At 46.2% G+C, this 20,992-nt stretch overlaps 1 protein-coding gene and 1 long non-coding RNA gene across 4 annotated transcripts in view; one reads left to right on the forward strand and one right to left on the reverse strand.

The window, feature by feature from the left end:
• LOC129013653 (uncharacterized) overlaps positions 1 to 13,827 on the reverse strand; it is a 49,771-nt gene extending 35,944 nt beyond the window's left edge. Inside the window, exons 1-3 of the long non-coding RNA XR_008494050.1 lie at positions 13,701 to 13,827; positions 5,276 to 5,336; positions 1,827 to 2,049 (exon numbers count right to left, since the gene is read on the reverse strand). This is a non-coding gene — a long non-coding RNA (uncharacterized LOC129013653). The remainder of the gene's footprint in view (positions 1 to 1,826; positions 2,050 to 5,275; positions 5,337 to 13,700) is intronic.
• Positions 1 to 20,992, forward strand: part of ZNF609 (zinc finger protein 609) — a 229,812-nt gene that overhangs the window by 162,205 nt on the left and 46,615 nt on the right. The window lies entirely within an intron of this gene.

Below are 20,992 nucleotides of genomic sequence, written 5' to 3' on the forward strand. Positions count from 1 at the left end.
AATATACAATCTGAAAATCACAAAGTGGCTATCTGATTTTTAAAATGTCATCTGCTTATGGACAAATGTCTGAACAGTCACAGAGTCTGTTGGAATGACAGACATATCCGGACCATATCTCTGTGCCACCAAGCGACCTTCAAGGCCTCTTGCCTTAGTATATTGAAGATAGAATAAATCGATTTCCTGCCTATTTGTTCTGCTTGTCTTTATGATGGTGACTCTTTTCCAAGAACAAGATGCTTTTTTTATGTGAACCTAACAAAAACTTTGAGAGAGTGAGGCTAATGCTTTCATTCTTCTGAGGACAATGAATACCTTTTTATCTGAGGATCCCTTCCTGCCAGGGCAAAATTAACACATACTTTTTTTTTTATTTTTTGTAAATCATTTGCTCTGAAAGACTCTCCGTCAGGTTGTCACAGGCAGCCTATTATTACCAAGTTCCCCGTTATGTACACTTTTTTTTTTTTTTTTTTTTGAGATGGAGTCTCACCCTGTCACCTAGGCTGGAGTACAGTGGTGCGATCTTGGCTCACTGCAACCTCTGCCTCCCAGGTTCAAGCGATTCTCCTCTCTCAGCCTCCTGAGTAGCTGGGACTAGTAGGCGCATACCACCATGCCTGGCCCATTTTTGTATTTTTAGTAGAGACGGGGTTTCACCATGCTGGCCAGGCTGGTCTTGAACTCCTGACCTTGTGATCTACCTGCCTCAGCCTCCCAAAGTGCTGGGATTACAGGTGTGAGCTACCACGCCCAGCCCAGTATGTACTCTTAAGGTACTCTGTACTTTATTTCATAGCACACATCGCAGTTTGTAACTTTGTTTATCATTTTATGATTTTTCTATTAATGTGTATCTCTTCTACTGTGTTAGAAGTTCTGAGATCAGGCGGTCTGTTTTGCTCATCATTGTATCCAAGGTACTTAACATAGGTGGCAACTGACACCTATAGTAGTAGACTGTCAAAAATACTTGTTTGAGGCCAGGTGCGGTTTATCACCTGAGGTTAGGAGTTCAAGACCAGCCTGGCCCACATGGTGAAACCCTATCTCTACTAAAAATACAAAAAAAAAGCTGGGTGTGGTGGCGTGCACCTGTAATCCCAGCTACGTGGGAGGCAGAGACAGGAGAATCACTTGAACCTCGGAGGTGGAGGTTGCAGTGAGCCGAGATCGCACCATTGCACTCTGGCCCAGGCAACAGAGCAAGGCTGTCTCAAAAAAAAGAAAAATATATTTGAATGAAGGAATGCTTGCATCTATGTCATTGTCATTTCTGGATCTATCTTAATATATATCTAGAGGAGCCAGGTGCGGTGGCTCAAGCCTGTAATCCCAGCACTTTGGGAGGCTGAGGCAGGCGGATCATTAGGTCAGGAGATCGAGACCATCCTGGCTGACATGGTGAAACCCTGTCTCTACTAAAAATACAAAAATTAGCCTGGCATAGTGGCGGGCGCCTATAGTCCCAGCTACTCGGGAGGCTGAGGCAGGAGAATGGCGTGAACCCAGGAGGCAGACCTTGCAGTGAGCTGAGATTGATTGCACCACTGCACTCCAGCCTGGGCAACAGAGCCAGACTCCATCTCAAAAAAAAAAAAAAAAAATATATATATATATATATAGAGAGAGAGAGAGAGAGAGAGAGAGGATATTAAAATATTGCTTGAACTTAGGAATGGTGTCGAAGTACTTTCCAAAATTCTAAATCTTCTCTGCAACTCAGAATAAATACTGCTTTCACCAGGTTTGAGATCAGTCTCGTTGTCTAAATCTGTAAGATTTTTAATCCTACTTTTAATACCAGGTTTTCTCCCACTTACTGTATTTCGAGGCTTAGCTCTCTTCTTTATTTTTTCTTTCATCCCAAGGGAAAGAGAACTGTTCTGCAATAATATACTCATCTTTTCTTTGCTTTCTGGTCACCCCAGAGGGCCTTCACCTGAACTGTCAGTTGGCGAGGTCTGAATTGGGATCAGAGTTGGTTCATATTCCTTTTCATCTTCAGGTAACAGAGATTTCCTGCAAAGATCATTCTCTGAAGATCTGTAAGATCCAGGATACCGAGTCAGTCCTCAAGTTAATCATAAGAACTACATACAGATACTTTTTAAAAAATTCTTCCAGACTTCTAGGTTTTTTTGTCTGCCTCTCGACATTTTGTACTTCTGTCTGTCTCTTTGTCCAGCAAACTACACTGTCTTCAAACAGAAAAGTCCTTATAGCTCAGAGAGAAGCTGTGAATGCTTGGCCTCTGAGGGGAATGGAGGACACTGAGGTCCCTGTAGAACTGAGCCACCTTGCTGAGAACAGGTGTAGGAGTCATGGCCTCAATTATTCCTAGTTTCTTTGCCTACTTGTCCTACAGTGTTACTTCTTTCTTTCCTCTTCTCTCCCTGTCACTCCCTTTAAACCTTGGATGCATTTTTAAATTCCTGCAGATTCCATTTCTTTTTAGGCTGTTGATAATTCAGTAAGCACTGCAAAGATCCTACTTGACTAGATTCAACCATGGGACTGTTAAGAAGACCCAAGTGTAACCTAGAATTTTTTTGTTTGTTTTTGAGACATTCTCAGCACTATGTAAGGGCTAGTTCCACCGGATTTTGCTTTATCTCACCTCACTTCAAATCAAAATACTGAGTACCTCCGAGGCGGGCGGATCACTTGAGGTCAGGAGTTTGAGACCAGCCTGGCCAACATAGCAAAACCCCGTCTCTACTAAAAATGCAAAAATTAGCCTGTAATCCCAGCTACTTGGGAGGCTGAGGCAGGGGAATCACTTGAACCCAGGAGGTGGAGGTTGCAGTGAACCGAGAGTGTGCCACTACACTCCAGCCTGGGCGACAGAGAGTGAGACTCCATCTCAAAAAAAAAAAAAAAAAAAAAAAAAACCAAGTCTATTCTGGGTTCACAAGGCTTAACTCTAATCTAGGATCCTGAAAAAATGTATAAGAAGCCTTAAAGCAGACTATGTACTTTTAGGGACACAAAATTGCTTACTGGCTTGTGTGGTATTTTAAAGAAAGGCAAGGCTGACTTTAGGTAAGAGTTCTAGGAGATGCTATAGGTTCTCCTTTTTGAACAGTAGCACTAACCCAAAGGCCAATACCAGTGATGTAGTTTACTTTGGCAAATGTGTTTTATGGAAGAATTTATGGTATAGTGGAAGGAGCACTGGAGTAAAACTCTGGAGACTTCTATATCTCTGCCACTATCATTATGACCTTGGAAAAATGCCTTAATTTTCTGGGCCTTAGTTACCTCATCTCTTAAGTTGAACTAGTGACCAGTTAGGACCTGTCAGTTCTTTTTTTCTTTCTTTCTTTCTTTTTTTTTTTTTTTTTTTTGAGACAGGGTCAAGCTGTGTCACCCAGCCTGGAGTATAGCAACAACATCATCTCTCACTGCAGCCTCAAACTCTTGAGCTAAAATGATCCTCCTACCTTGGCCTCCTGAGTAGCTGAGACTACAGGCATGTGCTGCCGTACTCAGCTAATTTTTTATAGAGACAGAGTCTTGCTATGTTGCCCAGACTGGTCTCAAACTCCAGGCTTCAAGTGACCATCCCGCCTCAGCCTCCCAAAGTGCTGGGATTACAGGTGTGAACCACCATGCCCCGCCTATCAGCTCCTAAGTTATAAAAATCTATGCAGGCCAGGCATGGTGGCTCATGCCTGTAATCCCAGCACTTTGGGAGGCTGATGCAGATGGATCACTTGAGCCCAGGAGTTTGAGACCAGCCTGGGCAACATAGCAAGACCCTATCTCTACAAAAAAAAATTTTTTTTAATCTATGCCTTAAACCATGGAATCAGGGCCAGGCGCAGTAGCTTGTGCCTATAGTCCCAGCTACTCAGGAGGCTAAGGCAGGAGGATCACTTGAGCCCAGGAGTTTGAGGCAACAGTGAGCTATGATTGTGCCACTGCATTCCAGGCTGGGTGACGGAGTGAGACCCCATCTCAAAAAAAGAAAAGAAACATGGAATCGGCATGGATCCAACACTGGTTAACTATGGTAACTTGAAAATGAACAAATGGACGGGCACGGTGGCTCACACCTGTAATCCCAACACTTTGGGAAGCTGAAGCAGGTGGATCACTTGAGGCCAGGAGTTTGAGACCAGCCTGGCCAACATGGTGAAACCCTGTCTCTACCACAAAAATTAGCCAGGTGTGGTGATACATGCCTGTAATCCCATCTGAGGCAGGAGAATCCCATGAACCCAGGAGGCAGAGGTTGCAGTGAGCCAGGATGTGAGAGAATATGCGGCTGTCTGTCGAACAGGAGGAGCAGAGACTTTTTTGAGACAGAGTTTCTCTCTTCTTGCCCAGGCTGGAGTGCAATGGTGTGATCTCGGCTCACTGCAACCTCTACCTCCCGGGTTCAAGCGATTCTCCTGCCTCAGCCTCCCAAGTAGCTGGGATTACAGGCGTGCGCCACCACACCTGGCTAATTTTGTATTTTCAGTAGAGAATGGGGTTTTTCCATGTTGGTCAGGCTGGTCTCGAACTCGCAACCTCAGGTGATCCCCCCGCCTCGGCCTTCCAAAGTGCTGGGATTACAGGCGTGAGCCACCATGCCTGGCCCCTGCTTACTATTGTAATAACATCCTGTCATCAGATTTCTTCTACCACCATTTGACTGAAATATTTCTCATACCAGTTTTCCAGAAGTCTTCTCTCAGTCCTTCTTAGACTTCTATTAGCTCTCTTATTTCTTTATTCTTGAAACTCTCCTCTCTTGCCTTGGTCATAAATCTCATTTCTCTTTATAACTGGTTATTCTCTCTATTTTGTGCCAGTCTGTCTTCCTTCTTGTATTCATTTAATCAGAAATTCCTGTTGAGGTTCAGGATGCTGAAATATTGGTCAATTCAGTCCTATCAGCCTCTAGATGGGGTCTGTAGCAGCTGGTGCCCTGCTCCCTTTCCCACAGGCAAACAGCCTTATCCGCAATATATTTTTTCATTTATTGTGTGTGTCATAGTGGGGAAAGTTGAGGAAACATTGAGTTAGGAATGGCATTTAGCTGCTTGGAGAAGAAATGAAACTATAATAATGATTTAATATAAGAGAATTTGGAGGTAGGTAGATTAGTCTAGGGTTGGTATGATGACATCACAATGGAATCACTGTTTCAGGCTCCTTAAAGTTACTTCTTTATTGTAAAATTGCTTCTGTAGCTCCAGCCATCACATTTACTTTCCAGTCTTGAAAGAAAAGGAAGGTAGAAGAGAAAAAGCACCTGCCTCCCATCTTAGTCTGTTACCTTTGGAGAGGTTTCCCAGAAGCCACACCATAAGACTTCTGCTTACATCTTGTTGGCTACCCTGTGTGCAAGGAAGGCAAAGAAATTTAGCCTTTTAGCTGGATACATTACTTCCCCACATAAAATAGGGGCTCTTACTAAAGGAAAAGGGAAGAAATTAGTAGAATCTGCCACTCTTCCGCTTTGCATAGCCTTCATACATCATAACTTCCAAAAGCTATTACTTTAGCAGCTTTCTATTGTAAGTACTCTCCTATATATTCATGTCTTTAGCTGTCTACCTTGTGTGAACAATACCGAGAACTTTATCTCCACACTTGACCTTTTGCCTAACACAGTTTCACCGATGAACATCACCAGAAACTGATTTATTAAATTCAAATGTCTAAAAAGGAGTATTCACCATTTTTTACCAAAAATTTCCTTCTCTTTCCTTCTCTATTTCTCTTCATTACACCTACATTACCATCCTCCTAATTTTCTTTTTTTTTTTTTTTTAAGACAGAGTCTCACTCTGTTGCCCAGGGTACAATGGCCTCCACCTACGGGGTTCAAGTGATTCTTCTGCCTCAGCCTCCCAAGTAGCTGGGATTACAGGCGCCCGCCACGACGCTCAGCTAATTTTTGTATTTTTAGTAGAGATGGGTTTTCACCATGTTGGCCAGGCTGGTCTCGAACTCCTGACCTCAGGTGATCCACCCACCTCGGCCTCCCAAAATGCTGGGACTACAGGCATGAGCCATCATGCCCAGTACCATCCTCCTAATTTTTTAGGCTCAAACCTCCCTAGTCATCTCTTGACTCTTCACTCTTCATCTCTGTATAATTTTTTAGTGGTTTCTCTAGGAATTACAATATATATATTTAACTTTTCACAGTTTACTTAAAATTAGTATCTCAAGTGGAATGTAGAAATCTTACTACCATATAAGTCCCTTGACTCTCCATTCTTTTTTTTTTTGAGATGGAGTTTCACTGTCTCACCCAGGCTGGAGTGTAGTGGTGTGATCTTGGCTCACTGCAACCTCCAAGAAGAGATGGAGTTTCCCCATGTTAGCCAGGCTTATCTCAGACTCCTGGCCTCAAATGAAGTGCCTGCCTCAGCCTCCCAAAGTGCTAGGATTACAGGCATGAGCCACTGCACCAGGCCTTACTCTCCATTCTTTTGTTTTCTTTTTTGTTTGTTTGCTTTGTAAATTATTTTATTTCCTCCATGATGATTTAGAGGCACTGTCTTCAAACCAATACAAATATTTCATAAATAATATTTGGCTGTTTTCTAACCAGTTGAGTAACTTGTTGCACAATAAGCTACTTCACATCTTTCAGCAAGAAATACATTAAATTTGAATTGTAAAGACATTACATAATGAATTAGGACACAATTAAAATTTGCTTTAAATATTTTTTTTTTTTTTTTTTGGAAAAATAGAAGTTGGTGCCCTTCCTCATTCCTTTTTTTTTTTTTTTTTTTTTTTAATTTATGAAGTATTTATTGATGATTCTTGGGTGTTTCTCGGAGAGGGGGATATGGGAGGGTCATAGGATAATAGTGGGAGAGAAGGTCAGGAGATAAACACATGAACAAAGGTCTCTGGTTTTCCTAGGCAGAGGACCCTGCGGCCTTCTGCAGTGTTTGTGCCCCTGGGTACTTGAGATTAGGGAGTGGTGATGACTCTTAAAGAGCATGCTGCCTTCAAGCATCTGTTTAACAAAGCACATCTTGCACCGCCCTTAATCCATTTAACCCTGAGTTGACACAGCATATGTTTCAGAGAGCATGGGGCTGGGGGAAAGGCCATAGATCAACAGCATCCCAAGGCAGAAGAATTTCTCCTAGTCAGAACAAAATGGAGTCTCCTATGCCCACCTCTTTCTACACAGACACAGCAACAATCTGATCTCTCCTTCCTTTCCCCACACTTCCCCCCTCTTCTTTTCAACAAAACCGCCATCGTCCTCATGGCCCGCTCCCGATGGTCGCTGTCTCTTCGGAGCTGTTGGGTACACCTCCCAGACAGGGCAGCCGGGCAGAGGCGCTCCTCACCTCCCAGACAGGGCGGCCGGGCAGAGGCGCTCCTCGCTTCCCAGACGGGGCCGCCCAGGCAGAGGCGCTCCTCACTTCGTCCCAGACCGGGTGGCAGCCGGGTAGAGGCGCTCCTCACCTCCCAGACGGGGCGGCCGGGCAGAGGCGCTCCTCACTTCCCAGACGGGGCAGCCGGGCAGAGACGCTCCTCACTTCCTCCCAGACGGGGTAGCGGCCAGGCAGAGGCGCTCCTCACCTCCCAGACAGGGCGGCCGGGCAGAGGCGCTCCTCACTTCCCAGACTGGGCGGCCGGGCAGAGGCGCTCCTCACTTCCCAGATTGGGCGGCCGGGCAGAGGCGCTCCTCACCTCCTAGACAGGGTGGCCAGGCAGAGGCGCTCCTCACTTCCCAGACGGTGTGGCGGCTGGGCAGAGGTGCTCCTCCCTTCCCAGATGGGGCAGCCAGGCAGAGGCGCTCCTCACTTCCTCCCAGACGGGGTGGCGGCCAGGCAGAGGCGCTCCTCACTTCCCAGAGGGGGCGGCCGGGCAGAGGTGCTCCTCACTTCCTCCCAGACGGGGTGGCGGCCGGGCAGAGGCACTCCTCACCTCCCAGATGGGGCGGCCGGGCAGAGGTGCTCCTCATCTCCCAGACGGGGCAGCCAGGCAGAGGTGCTCCTCACTTCCTCCCAGACGGGGTGACGGCCGGGCAGAGGCACTCCTCACCTCCCAGACGGGGCGGCCGGGCAGAGGCGCTCCTCACCTCCCAGACGGAGTGGCCAGGCAGAGGCACTCCTCACTTCCCATATGGGGTGGCGGCCGGGCAGAGGCGCTCCTCACTTCCCAGATGGGGCAGCCGGGCAGAGGCGCTCCTCACTTCCTCCCAGACGGGGTGGCGGCCAGGCAGAGGCGCTCCTCACCTCCCAGACGGGGCGGCCGGGCAGAGGTGCTCCTCATCTCCCAGATGGGGCAGCCGGGCATAGGTGCTCCTCACTTCCTCCCAGACGGGGTGGCAGCCGGGCAGAGGCACTTCTCACCTCCCAGACGGGGCGGCCGGGCAGAGGCGCTCCTCACTTCCCAGACGGGGTGGCCGGGCAGAGGCGCTCCTCACTTCCCAGACGGGGTGGCCGGGCAGAGGCGCTCCTCACCTCCCAGATGGGGCGGCCGGGCAGAGGCGCTCCTCACTTCCCAGACGGGGCGGCCGGGCAGAGGTGCTCCTCACTTCCTCCCAGACGGGGTGGCGGCTGGGCAGAGGCGCTCCTCACCTCCCAGACGGGGCGGCCGGGCAGAGGTGCTCCTCACTTCCTCCCAGACGGGGTGGCGGCCGGGCAGAGGCGCTCCTCACCTCCCAGACGGGGTGGCCGGGCAGAGGCGCTCCTCCCTTCCCAGACGGAGTGGCCAGGCAGAGGCGCTCCTCACCTCCCAGAGTGGGCGGCCGGGCAGAGGCGCTCCTCACTTCCCAGACGGGGTGGCCGGGCAGAGGCGCTCCTCACCTCCCTGAGTGGGCGGCCAGGCAGAGGCGCTCCTCACTTCCCAGAGTGGGCGGCCGGGCAGAGGCGCTCCTCACTTCCCAGAGTGGGCAGCCGGGTAGAGGTGCTCCTCACTTCCCAGATGGGGCAGCTGGGCAGAGGCGCTCCTCACTTCCTCCCAGACGGGGTGGCGGCCAGGCAGAGGCGCTCCTCACCTCCCAGACGGGGCGGCCGGGCAGAGGCACTCCTCACCTCCCAGACGGGGCGGCTGGGCAGAGGCGCTCCTCACTTCCCATATGGGGTGGCAGCCGGGCAGAGGCGCTCCTCACTTCCCAGACGGGGTGGCGGCCAGGCAGAGGCGCTCCTCGCTTCCCAGACGGGGTGGCGGCGAGGCAGAGGCGCTCCTCACTTCCCATATGGGGTGGCGGCCGGGCAGAGGCTCTCCTCACTTCCCAGACGGGGTGGCGGCGAGGCAGAGGCGCTCCTCACTTCCCAGATGGGGCAACCGGGCAGAGGCGCTCCTCACTTCCTCCCAGACGGGGTGGCGGCCAGGCAGAGGCGCTCCTCACCTCCCAGACGGGGCGGCCGGGCCGAGGTGCTCCTCATCTCCCAGACGGGGCAGCCGGGCAGAGGCGCTCCTCACTTCCTCCCAGACGGGGTGGCAGCCGGGCAGAGGCGCTCCTCACATCCCAGACGATGGGCGGCCGGGCAGAGGCGCTCCTCACTCCCAGATAGGGCGGCCGGGCAGAGGGGCTCCTCACATCCCAGATGATGGGCGGCCAGGCAGAGATGCTCCTCACTTCCTAGACGGGGTGGCGGCGGGGCAGAGGCTGTAATCTTAGCACTTTAAGAGGCCAAGGCAGGAGGCTGGTAGGTGGAGGTTGCAGCGAGCCGAGATCACACCACTGCACTCCAGCCTGAGCACCATTGAGCATTGAGTTAGCGAGACTCCGTCTGCAATCCCAGCACCTCGGGAGGCCGAGGCAGGCAGATCACTCGAGGCCAGGAGCTGGAGACCAGCCCGGTCAACACGGTGAAACCCTGTCTCCACCAAAAATACAAAAACCATTCAGGCGTGGCGGCGCGCGCCTGCAATCCCAGGCACTCGGCAGGCCGAGGCAGGAGAGTCACAGGAGCCCGAGGCAGGGAGGTTGCAGCGAGCCGAGATCATGGCAGTACAGTCCAGCTTCGATAACAGCGGGAGACCGAAAAAAGAAGGAGAGGGAGACCGAAGAAAGGGGAGGGAGAGGGAGAGGGAGGGGGAGGGGGAGGGGGAGGGAGAGGGAGAGGGAGAGGCCTTGCTTTAAATATTTTTTTAGGGGAGTGGACACCACACATCTACTCAATGAAGAGAAATATTTTTACAGTCCTGAGGTCATTTTTTTTTTAACACCCATTATGCTGTGAATTTGTAGGGAAGACGTTCCAGCAGTTCAGGTTCCTTCCCATTGGTTCTCACAAAGTATGCTTCTCTGAGTAGAGGCTGCTGCTTCAGGTGAACCCAGGTGCCTTTCTCTTTGGCTTCTTTCTTTTTCTGATCATTTTTCCTTCACGTTTCAGGAAGCTATCTTGGCTCTTAGAGTGCTTAATGTGCTGAATACACACATTAATTCTCTTGGCAAGAATCTTGCCCTTGTTTGTTTACAGCAATGCCAACAGCGTGCTGGGGGACACTGTAGACTCTTCCAGTTTAGCCGTGGTAACACTTGTGGGGCATTCCTTTTTGAACAGTACCCATTCCCCTGATGTCTACAATATCACCTTTTGTATAGATTCGCATATACATGGCCAAAGAAACAACTTCATATTTTCTTTTCTTTCTTTTTTTTTTCTTTTTTTTTAGACGGAGTTTCGCTCTTGTTGCCCAGGCTGGAGTGCAATGGTGCAATCTCGGCTCACCGCAACCTCCGCCTCCCGGGTTCAAGCGATTCTCCTGCCTCAGCCTCCCGAGTATCTGGGATTACAAGCATGCGCCACCATGCCCGGCTAATTTTGTATTTTTTTTTTTAGTAGAGATGGGGTTTCTCCATGTTGGTCAGGCTAGTCTCAAATTCCCGAACTCGTGATCCCCCCGCCTTAGCCTCCCAAAGTGTTGGGATTACAGGCGTGAGCCACCACACCCGGCCACAACTCCATATTTTCTAAAAGACCTAGAGAACATATATTGGGTGCCTCTCTTGTTAACCTTTGTATTTGTCGAATTACTGGAAGATGGCAGTTCCGGCTGAAAGGCTTTCCATTATTTATGTTGTTGTTGTTTTACAGTAGCACATTGCCTGCTTTTGTATGGCTTATGAGCTAAGAATGGCGTGTGTGTATATATATATATTTTTTGAGACAGGGTCTTGCTCTTTCAAGACGGGAGTGCAGTGGCAAGATCACTGGCTCATGCAGTGGCACCACCATGGCTCACTGCAGCCTCAGCCTACCAAGCTCAAGTGATCCTCCCACCTCAGCCTCCCAAGTAAGTAGGACCACCAGAGCATGCCACCATGCCCGAGTAGTTAAAATTTTTTTTTGGTAGAGACAGTGTCTTACTACGTTGCACAGGCTGATCTTGAATTCCTGGGCTCAAGCAATCCTCCCACCTCACCTTCCAAAGTGCTGGTATTACAGACATGAGCAACCACACCCAGCCTATGTTTTTTAATAGTTGAAAAAAATGCATAACCCAACAATATTTGTGAGGCATGAAAATTACATGGAATTCAAATTTCAGTGTCTATAAATAAAGGGTTTTCTTGTTTGTTTGTTGTTTTATTTTATTTTTTATTTTTATTTTTTTGAGACAGAGTCTTACTCTGTCACCCAGGCTGGGGTGCTGTGGTGCAATCTTGGCTCACTGCAACCTCCACCTCCCGGGTTCAAGTGATTCTCCTGCCTCAGCCTCCCAAGTAGCTGGAATCACACGCCTGGCTGATTTTTTTTTGTATTTTTAGTAGAGATGTGGTTTCACCATGTTGGCCAGGCTGGTCTGGAACTCCTGACCTCAGGTCTGCCTGCCTTGGCCTCCCAAAGTGCTGGGATTACAGATGTGAGCCACCATGCTTGGCTGTTGTTGTTTTTGTTTTTTTTTTTGAGATAGAGTCTTGCTTTGTTTCCCAGGCTGGAGTGCAGTGGTGTGATCATGGCTCACTGCAGGCTCAAGTGATCCTCCCACTTCAGCCTCCAAGTAGCTGGGACTACAGGCACACACCACCATGCCCAACTAATTTTTTTTGTTTTAATTTTTTTTGTAGAGATGGAGTCTCACTATGTTTTACAGGCTGGTTTCAAACTCCTAGGCTCTAGCAATTGTCCTGCCTCAGCCTCACAAAGTTCTGCAATTACAAGTGTGAGCCATCGCACCTGGTCCATAAATAAAGTTTTGTTTTGTTTTGTTTTCTGTAACCTATTAGAAGTGACACGTTTTGTTTTGTTTCGTTTTGTTTTGTTTTTTGACACAGGGTCTCACTCTGTTGCCCAGGCTGGAGTGCAGTGGCGTGATCACAGCTCCCTGCAGCCTCCACCTCCCAGGCTCAAGTAATCCTCCCACCTCAACCTCCCAAGTAGCTGAGACTGCAGGCATGTGCCACCCCATCTGGCTAATTTTGTATTTTTTGTGGTGACAAGGTATTGCCTTATTGCCCAGGCTGATCTCAAGCTCCTGGGCTCAAGTGATCCGCCCACTTCAGCCTGCCAAAGTGCTAGGACTATAGGTGTGAGCCACCACACCCAGCCTATAATATTTTCTTACGGAAATGAGATCTCACTGTGTTGCCCAGGCTCATCTTCAACTCCTGGGCTCAAGCAATCCTCCTACCTCGGCCTCCCAAGATGCTGGGATTACAGGCGTAAGCCACTGGGCCTGGACCCATAAATAAAGTTTTATTGGAAGACAGTCATTTAATGTATTTTGTTCACATTTGCCCTACAGTGGCAAAGTTGAGAAGTTGTAACAGAGACCATGTGGCCTGCAAGGCCCAAAATATTTGTTATCTGGTCTTTTGTTGAAAAAGTTTAGCCGGGCATGGTGGTGGGCGCCTGTAATCCCAGCTACTCGGGAGGCTGAGGCAGGAGAATTGCTTGAACCCAGGAGGTAGAGGTTGCAGTGAGCCGAGAGTGCCACTGCACTCCAGCCTGGGCAACAGAGTGAGACTCCATCTCAGGAAAAAAAAAAAATTATAAAAAAAAAAGTTTACCAATCTCATGCCTCATATAGCCACCGTGCCTGGCCAAGGGTCTGAATGTTTAATTTTATTTAATTTAAATTTAAATAGCCATATGTTAACTACTGGCTTATGGTATTGACAGCACAGGGGCTAGATCTTTAAAATATATATACACAGACATGCATATGTATGTGTGTGTGTGTGTGTGTGTGTGTGTCTGTGTGTATATACTCTGAGATGGAAAGAAGAGTAATTGTGTGGGAATATGAAGAGGGTGGGTAAGTAGCTGACATCTAAACAGACCCATGGTAACTTCTGTGTACTCTGGCCCCTGTTACCCAGGAGAACATTCGGCCCTACTTCAAACTCTGTGGTTGAGCCCTTTGCTTTGGTCTGTGGGCTGCAGTTTTCTCATTATCAGAGTAATAGGCTATGGTTTTGCTTAGCAGGAAGTTAGTCTGCCTGTGGTAGCTCCGCTGAGAACCTGCCCCAGCTATTCTTCATCCTCATCTGATTGCAGATCCCAGCTGTGGGCCTTTATCCTTTTCACTAAAGGGAAGGGGCTCTCCATTAATCTTCTTTCATGGAAATGGTAACCTTGGTAATTACCCTTGGTTTTTCCTGTGTGATTTTGATGTAGAAAAGTATGTGTGTGAACTGTGAAATATCTAATTTTAGATATTTGCACTGGAAAAGTAAGGTGGCATTCAGCTATTGGTTTTTCTTTCTCATATGCTATAATTAATGCCCCTTCACCTTCAGTCTTGCCCCAGACAGTACTCACCTAGAGGAGAGATGGGGCACAGTAACAACCAAGCTTTCTCCACTGTTTAGCCAGTTGCATACTAGCTTGAATCCCGAAGAAATAGCTCTACCAATAGCACAGTCGTAAAGAGCCTGGCAGCCATTGTCTGACACCACAAATCTTCATAGCAACAGACCACCACATGGCAACAGCAGCCACACAAAGGAAACATTAGGGAAATCAGTACCTACTTTCTCCCACCCCTCCCCCACCAAAACCAACAGCCAACACATTCCCACCTAGCAGCTTACTCCCAGAGGATACTTTAGGGCAGCGACATGTTTATATACCTTTGTGGATTGTGTTATATGTCCACTGTCATACATTTAAATCCTGAAGACCTTGGGAAAAAAATCAGTCACAAGCTTTTTTGAGTTTCATTTTGCAAATGGCAAAATAGACTAATCTCCAGGGGAAAGAGAAAGAGTCTCCCTTTGTGCATGCTCACCCACCTCCTCCCTCCCCCCGGCAAAGCAGTCAGGCAGTATATGTAGGTGACTAGGCTGTGAACTTGCCAGATAGGTAAGGTTGTTTGCAAATGAGATTCTTTTTATATTTCAGTAACAAAACCCAGACCTATTTTGTTATCAAAATCATCCTGATACTTAGGAATTCAGGTGAGTGATACCTAGGCAATAAATATCTTACTGGTATTGCCTGGGATTAATCACTAGCCCTAACTAACTTAGCTTTGAAGTATGATTCAAAGGGGAAAAAGTCCTGTTTGAGAGCCTTGGTGTTTTCTTGCTCTGTTAATAAGGTCGTTTGACTATCTGGGCCTTAATTTCCTTATTTGTAAAATAAGGAGGTTGGACTACATGATCTCTATGGTCCTTCTAGCTCTGATATTTACAATTCTGTAATCATTTATGTGGAACAGAAGAGGGACTTGTCTTTGTTAGTCATTGGTTGTGATGAGATCTGTTGGAAGATGTTGAGCCCTCTGGTCTTAGTGCTTACACTGCTAAAAACAGGTCCTGGCCCTGCCCTATTTGATAAAGCTGCTGTAACAATGATAGGCAGAAGCTATTAACAAAGTTGGCAGCTAGCCTTTTCTCCCACGGCAGTAGTTTCCGACTAGTTCAAGCAGAGCTTTGCTCCCAAGCTATTGCTACTGAGGCTGCTGCTGCCTCTTAATGATACCGGTGAGAACTAACTCTATTTCTCTCTTTAACTCTCTCTCTCTCTCTGACTACTCTATGAAACAAGGGGCCGTTCTCCACCTCTTCTGATACCTCATTATTCCATCTCCCTCAGGCTTTACAAAACAAAGAAATCACAGGGCATCAACTTTATAATTTAGGCAGCTGGAGATAATTTCCCCAGGATAGGGTGGGTAGGTAGCTGATTCCTCCTGTCATTAGGCAGCATTGCTAAGTGGCCTTGTGTTTTGTCTGCCAGGCTTAAGCTTTGTTAGGCCCATTCAGGCTTCTCTGTATTTCAATTAAATTATAGTGGTAAACCAAGCACATGTACTTTCAAAGGGGTAGGGGTTAGGAAAAACAAGAAAAGTATGTCATTTATAGGCCCTGCTACTCACTAATTGCTCAAGAAATTTTTGTTTAATCTACTATCCCTGTGCTTACTCCTGCCAGATCCTTTATTTCCTTTAGTTGCTGCCTTCACGGCCTTCTCCATAGCAACAAGCTATATGACAAAAAAGGCTATGGTGAGAAATTGAGCAGTCACCCCTCCCCCAAGTCGCACTCTATTTTCTCCTTAGGGTATCTAAAAGCAGCCCAAAAGACTGCTGTCAAATAATTTTCTACCCCCATTGAACTCATAATCAAATGAAACTTTTAACCCTGAACTAATTTGGTGAACAACCTGCATTCTCCTTATTTGACTCTGATTATCCCCACCTTTTGAAAATTTTCTAGATTTCAATATACTTGAAATATTGTGCATCTTCTCATTTATGAAGCTCCCTTTTGCTTTTTAGCTTTCAGCTTACTCCTTAGAATTATACAGAAAATCTCCTGGAATGAAGTATGGAGAAAGAGTAGATGAAGAAAGTGGAACCCTCCCCTTTTCTGCCATGTGCTGTTGCCTTAGATACTAGACTAGTCTTCTGCCCTAGAGATTGGGCAAGCTGCCTGAAGCATAGAACTGGCCTGCATCTTGGCTGATCCTGGCATAGCCTAATCTGTTATCCTTTGTTATCTTCCCAGCCGCTTGTCTACAGGAGTCACAAACCCAAAGGTTTTGTTTTTGTTTTATATTAATAAGTCTTACTGAAAGTAATATAAACATGTACGCAAATCCTACGTGTGCAAGTCTGCATTTTCAAAGTGAACACACCATGTGGTACCAGCACCTAGATGAGGAAACACAGTATTGCCAGAACCCCAAAACCTCTTTCATGCCTCCCTTCTAATAGCTAGCCCTTCTCCCCACCCCAGGTAACCAATCTCATCATTAATATCATAGATTCGTGTTACCCATTTTGAACTTCACCTAAATAGAATCATTACAGTATGAGCTTTTTTATGTTGAGCTGTTCAGCATTATGCCAGTGAGATTCATCCATATTGTTACATGTTGTTAAACTTTGTTTATTTTCATTATAGTATTCCATTATGTGAGTGTACTGCTACTTATTCAGTTGTTGATGGCATTTGGGTTATTTGCAGTTTGAGGCTGTTATAAAAAGTGCTGCTGTGAAAATTCTTGTACATGCCTTTTTGGGACTATATATACATATTCCTATCTATCTATACTTAGAAATGGAATTCTTGAATCACAAGGTATGTGTATGATCAACTTGAATAGACATCACAAGTTTCCCGAAATGTCTAAACCAATTTACATTCCTACTTCCAATGTATTAGAATCCTGATTGCTCTGTGTTCTAGCCTACACTTGACCTTATTTGTCTTTTTCATTTTAGCCATTCTGGTGGTGTGTAGATGTATCTCATTGTGGTATTAATTTGCATTTCCCTGGTGAGTAATGAAATTGAGCATTTTTTCATGTGTTTCATTGGCCATTTGGAAATCTCTTTTACGAAGTGTCTGTTCAAGTCTTTTGCCCATTTTTGGATTGGGTTGTATGTCTTTTTCTTATTGATTTATATGAATTCTTTGCATATTCTGGTTATTAGTCCTTTGTGAGATTTATGTAATATAAATATCTTCTGTGTCTTAACTTTTCTGTTAACGGTGTCTTTGTCTTCACTTTTATGTAGTCTATTTTATCTTTTTTAAATTTTTTGTTTTCCTTTATTGTTAGTGCTCTGCCCTGTTTAACAAAGTTTTGCCCATCCCAAGATAATATATTCTTCTATGTTTTTTCTGAGAACCTTGTTTTTATATATATATATATATGTATTTACATCCACAATCTATCTAGAATTTATTTTTGTTTAGGTTGTAAGTTGGAAGTCAAGATTCTTATTTTTTTATATGGATATCTAATTGGCCCAGCACCTTATCAGAAAGACCATCATTTCCCCCATTGCACAGCAGTGTCACATTTGTCGTAAACCAATTAACATGTGTGGGTTTATTTATGGGTTCTCTTCTGTTCCATTTATACATTTACCTATTCTTGTGTCAGTACTACATTGTCTTGATAACTACAGCTTTGTAAATCTTGTTATCTAGTAGTATAAGTCTTCCAGTTTTGTTGTACTTCTTCAAGATTGCCTTGGCTTTACTTGGCCTTTTGCATTTCCATGTAAATTTTAGGATCATCTTTGTGAATTTTTACAGAAAAAAAAAGTGCTGAAATTTTGATTAGGATCTACAGATCAATTTGGAGAAGACCCAAAGTTTTATCCTTTTACTTAAGCTAGTAAACTCAGCAGTTACTGAGGGAGAATTGGGGGGAGGGGGGATCAGAGCAAGTCACTGATATCATTTGGGGATCTTGTTTAAAATATATGTTAGCTGGCCAGGCACCATGGCTCACACCTGTAATCCCAGCACTTTGGGAGGCTAAAGTGGACAGATTTCTTGAGCCCGGGAGTTCAAGACCAGCCTGGACAACATGGCGAAACTGTCTCTACAAAAAGTAGAAAATTAGCCAGGTTTGGTTGCAAGTGCCTGTGGTCTCAGCTGCTTGGAAGGCTGAGGTGGGAGGATCACCTGAGTCCAGGAAGGCTGAGGCTGCAGTGAGCTGTGATTGCACCACTGCATTCCAGCCTAGGCAACAGAGTGAGGCCCTGTCTCAAATAAATAAAATTAAATTAAATTAAAAAGTTAGCTATCTCCTGCTCCTATTCTGAATCAGCAGGTTCGAGATGGAGCTTGGAACCAGGTGCAGTGGCTCACACCTGTAATCTCAGCACTTTAGGAGGCCAAGGTAGAAGGATAATTTGAGCCCAGAAGTTTGAAACAAGCCTGGGCAACATAGTGAGACCCGTCTTTATTTAAAAAATAAAATAAACAAGATGGAGCTTGGACATGCCTATAGTAAAAAAATGCTCCCCAAGAAATTGTGGCTTGCTGCCATCACCAGTGTTCTCCACCAACCCTGTTTGAGAACCACTGACTTAGACTGCAGTCTAGCAGGAATTCAGTGAGGCTAGCTAAGGTAAAATCTGACTGATTTAATCAACACCACATCTGCCTTTGGGGCTGTATTAATTTCCTGGGCTGCTGTAACAATGTACCCAAAACTGAGTGGCTTAAAACAACAGAAAGTTATTATTTCACAGTTCCTGAGGCCAGGCATCTGAGATCAAGGTGTTGGCAGGACCATCTCCTGCAACTCTAGGGAAGAATCCTTCTTTTCTTCTGCTCTTTGCTGGCAATCCATAGTGTTCCTTGGCTTGTAGCTGCATCATCCCAGTCACATGGCTGTCTTCCCTCTGTGCATATCTGTGTTCAAATTGCTCCATTTTATAAGGACACCAGTCACTGGATTAGGGCAGACCCTAATGACCTTATCTTGATATCTTGATTGCCTCTGTAAAGACCCTATTTCCGAATAAGGTCATATGCTGAGGTTCTAGGGGTTAGAACTTCAATATACCTTTTTTTGGCAGGGGAAGGGTGGGGCAGGGACACAGTTCAATTCATAAAAGGGGCAAATGAAAATTTCAGAATAATTATTGTCACAAGTTGGAGAGAGAAGATTTTCTAGAAATGTGCATAATAATGAGAGACATTGCTTCCCAAAGTCAGTCTGAGCAGATCATCCACCCTCTGACCCCAACTGTTACTGGGTTGAGTTCCTCTTGTTTTGTTTTGTTTTGTTTTGTTTTGTTTTGTTTTGTTTTGTTTGAGTCTTGTTCTGTTGCCCAGGCTGGAGTGCAGTGGCGCCATCTCAGCTCACTGCAACCTCCGCCTCCTGGGTTCAAGCGATTCTCTTGTCTCAGCCTCCTGAGTAGCTGGGACTACAGGTGCCCGCCACCACACCCAGCTAATTTTTGTATTTTTTTTAGTAGAGACAGGGTTTCACCATGTTGGTCAGGATGGTGTTGATCTCCTGACCTCATGAGCCACCATGCCTGGCCTCCTCTCTCTTTTTTTAATCTACTTATTTTATTTTACTTTTGTAGAGCTGGAATCTCACTTTGTTGCCCTGGCTGGTCTTGAACTCCTGGGCTCAAGCAGCCCTCCCACCTTGGCCTCCCAACATGCTGGGATTATAGGCATGAGCCACTGCGTCAAGACTTGAGTTCCTTTCTCTGCATTACTATTTACCCTTCCTTGGGTAAATACACCTGTGCTTGCTTTTTTTTTTTTACTGAGAGTAAGAGGGTGGTTCAGCTCTACTCTGTTAACAAACTCTGAAACAGCCAAGTAGAGGTTACCAGAAAGAAAAATAGGTTTCAGCAGTTGGCAGCATACTAGCCTCTGGCTGAAGAAGGCCAAAAGGAAAAGTGCCTCACATAAGCCAAGCCTAGTCATATTCTTATCCTAGTTCCTTCTGCTAGGTCATAAAGCAGTAAAGCTGTGGACGGTGGGATTCCTTCTCAACCCCGGGCAAGTATTTTTTCAAAGCTGTTCCATTGAGATGATACCATCTTTCTTATTCCTAGTGGTTTTCAGAGGACTCCAGCTGTACAGCCAAAGGCATGATGACCTTTGCTGAGCCACCTTCTCCAGCCATGGCTGCAGGATATGGTTACCTCAGCAAGAGGAAAGGAAGGCTATACGATTTAAGGGTGTGGTAAAACAGCATTTGTTGCACTTATGCAAAGTTTCCATAGTGTAAGAATGTATAGATGGGAGGAGGAACTATATCAGATTTTTTGCATTTCTCCCACCTTTCCCATTTCTCCCATTTGCACACCCCATCCCCACAGTGTGGGTGTGAAGTGGTTTACATTTACTGGTTATTCCACTTTGGCCTTCTCTATCCTGTACTAGTCCTTTTCCTGCCTATAGTTTTAGCAGTACCAGATCTGACTGCTCTTCAAATTGGCACTTGCTTAATAATGGTTTCAGCTGGCTCTCTATAATACTTTTGCCTGAAATTCTGTTGAGAGAAAATACTATGGTCATGTGAAAATGGTTCCAGGATGATGGGATGAGTGTTAGTTACACTTGTGCTTTTTTTTTTTTTTTTTTTTTTTTGAGACAGAGTTTCGCTCTTGTTGCCCAGGCTGGAGTGCAATGGCATGATCTCGGCTCACCACAACCTCTGCCTCCCAGGTTCAAGCAATTCTCCTGCTTCAGTCTCCCGAGTAGCTGGGATTACAGGCATGCACCACCACACCCGGCTAATTTTGTATTTTTAGTAGAGATGGGGTTTCTCCATGTTGAGGCTGGTCTCAAACTGACCTCAGGTGATCCGCCCACCTCGGCATCCCAAAGTGCTGGGATTACAGGAGTGAGCCACCGCGCCTGGCCTACACTTGTGCTTTCTTTGGTTCCTCGAGTCCCAGAAGATCTCAGAATTAAGGGTTTAAGATTTTTGTTTTCCCTCCATCCCAGACTTGAAGGTGGACAAATTTGAAGACATCATTTTCTTTAGCAGTAGTTTCCACATTTTGCTGTACACTAGAGTTTGAGAGTGGGAGTTTTTAAAATCCCAATCCCCAGATCTCACCCAATTAAATTGGATCAGAATAACTGTGGGTGGGAGCCAGGTGTCAGTATTTTTTTAAGGGTCTTCAGAGGCTTTGAACATTTTTTACAGACTATCCCAAATTGCTTATTGGATCATCTGAAATATTTATACTTAGAATATTAATAAAGAACTCCTGGATAGTATATAGATTCTCTTTGGAAGTATCCTCTCTAAAGGAACAGTAACCACATTTCTGCCTTTAGGTTTCTGGTTTTGGAAGACTCATACATAATTTGACCCTTCCTTAC

This window comes from Pongo pygmaeus, chromosome 16 (genome assembly GCF_028885625.2).
Source record: "Pongo pygmaeus isolate AG05252 chromosome 16, NHGRI_mPonPyg2-v2.0_pri, whole genome shotgun sequence".
Taxonomy (NCBI): Eukaryota; Metazoa; Chordata; class Mammalia; order Primates; family Hominidae; genus Pongo; species Pongo pygmaeus.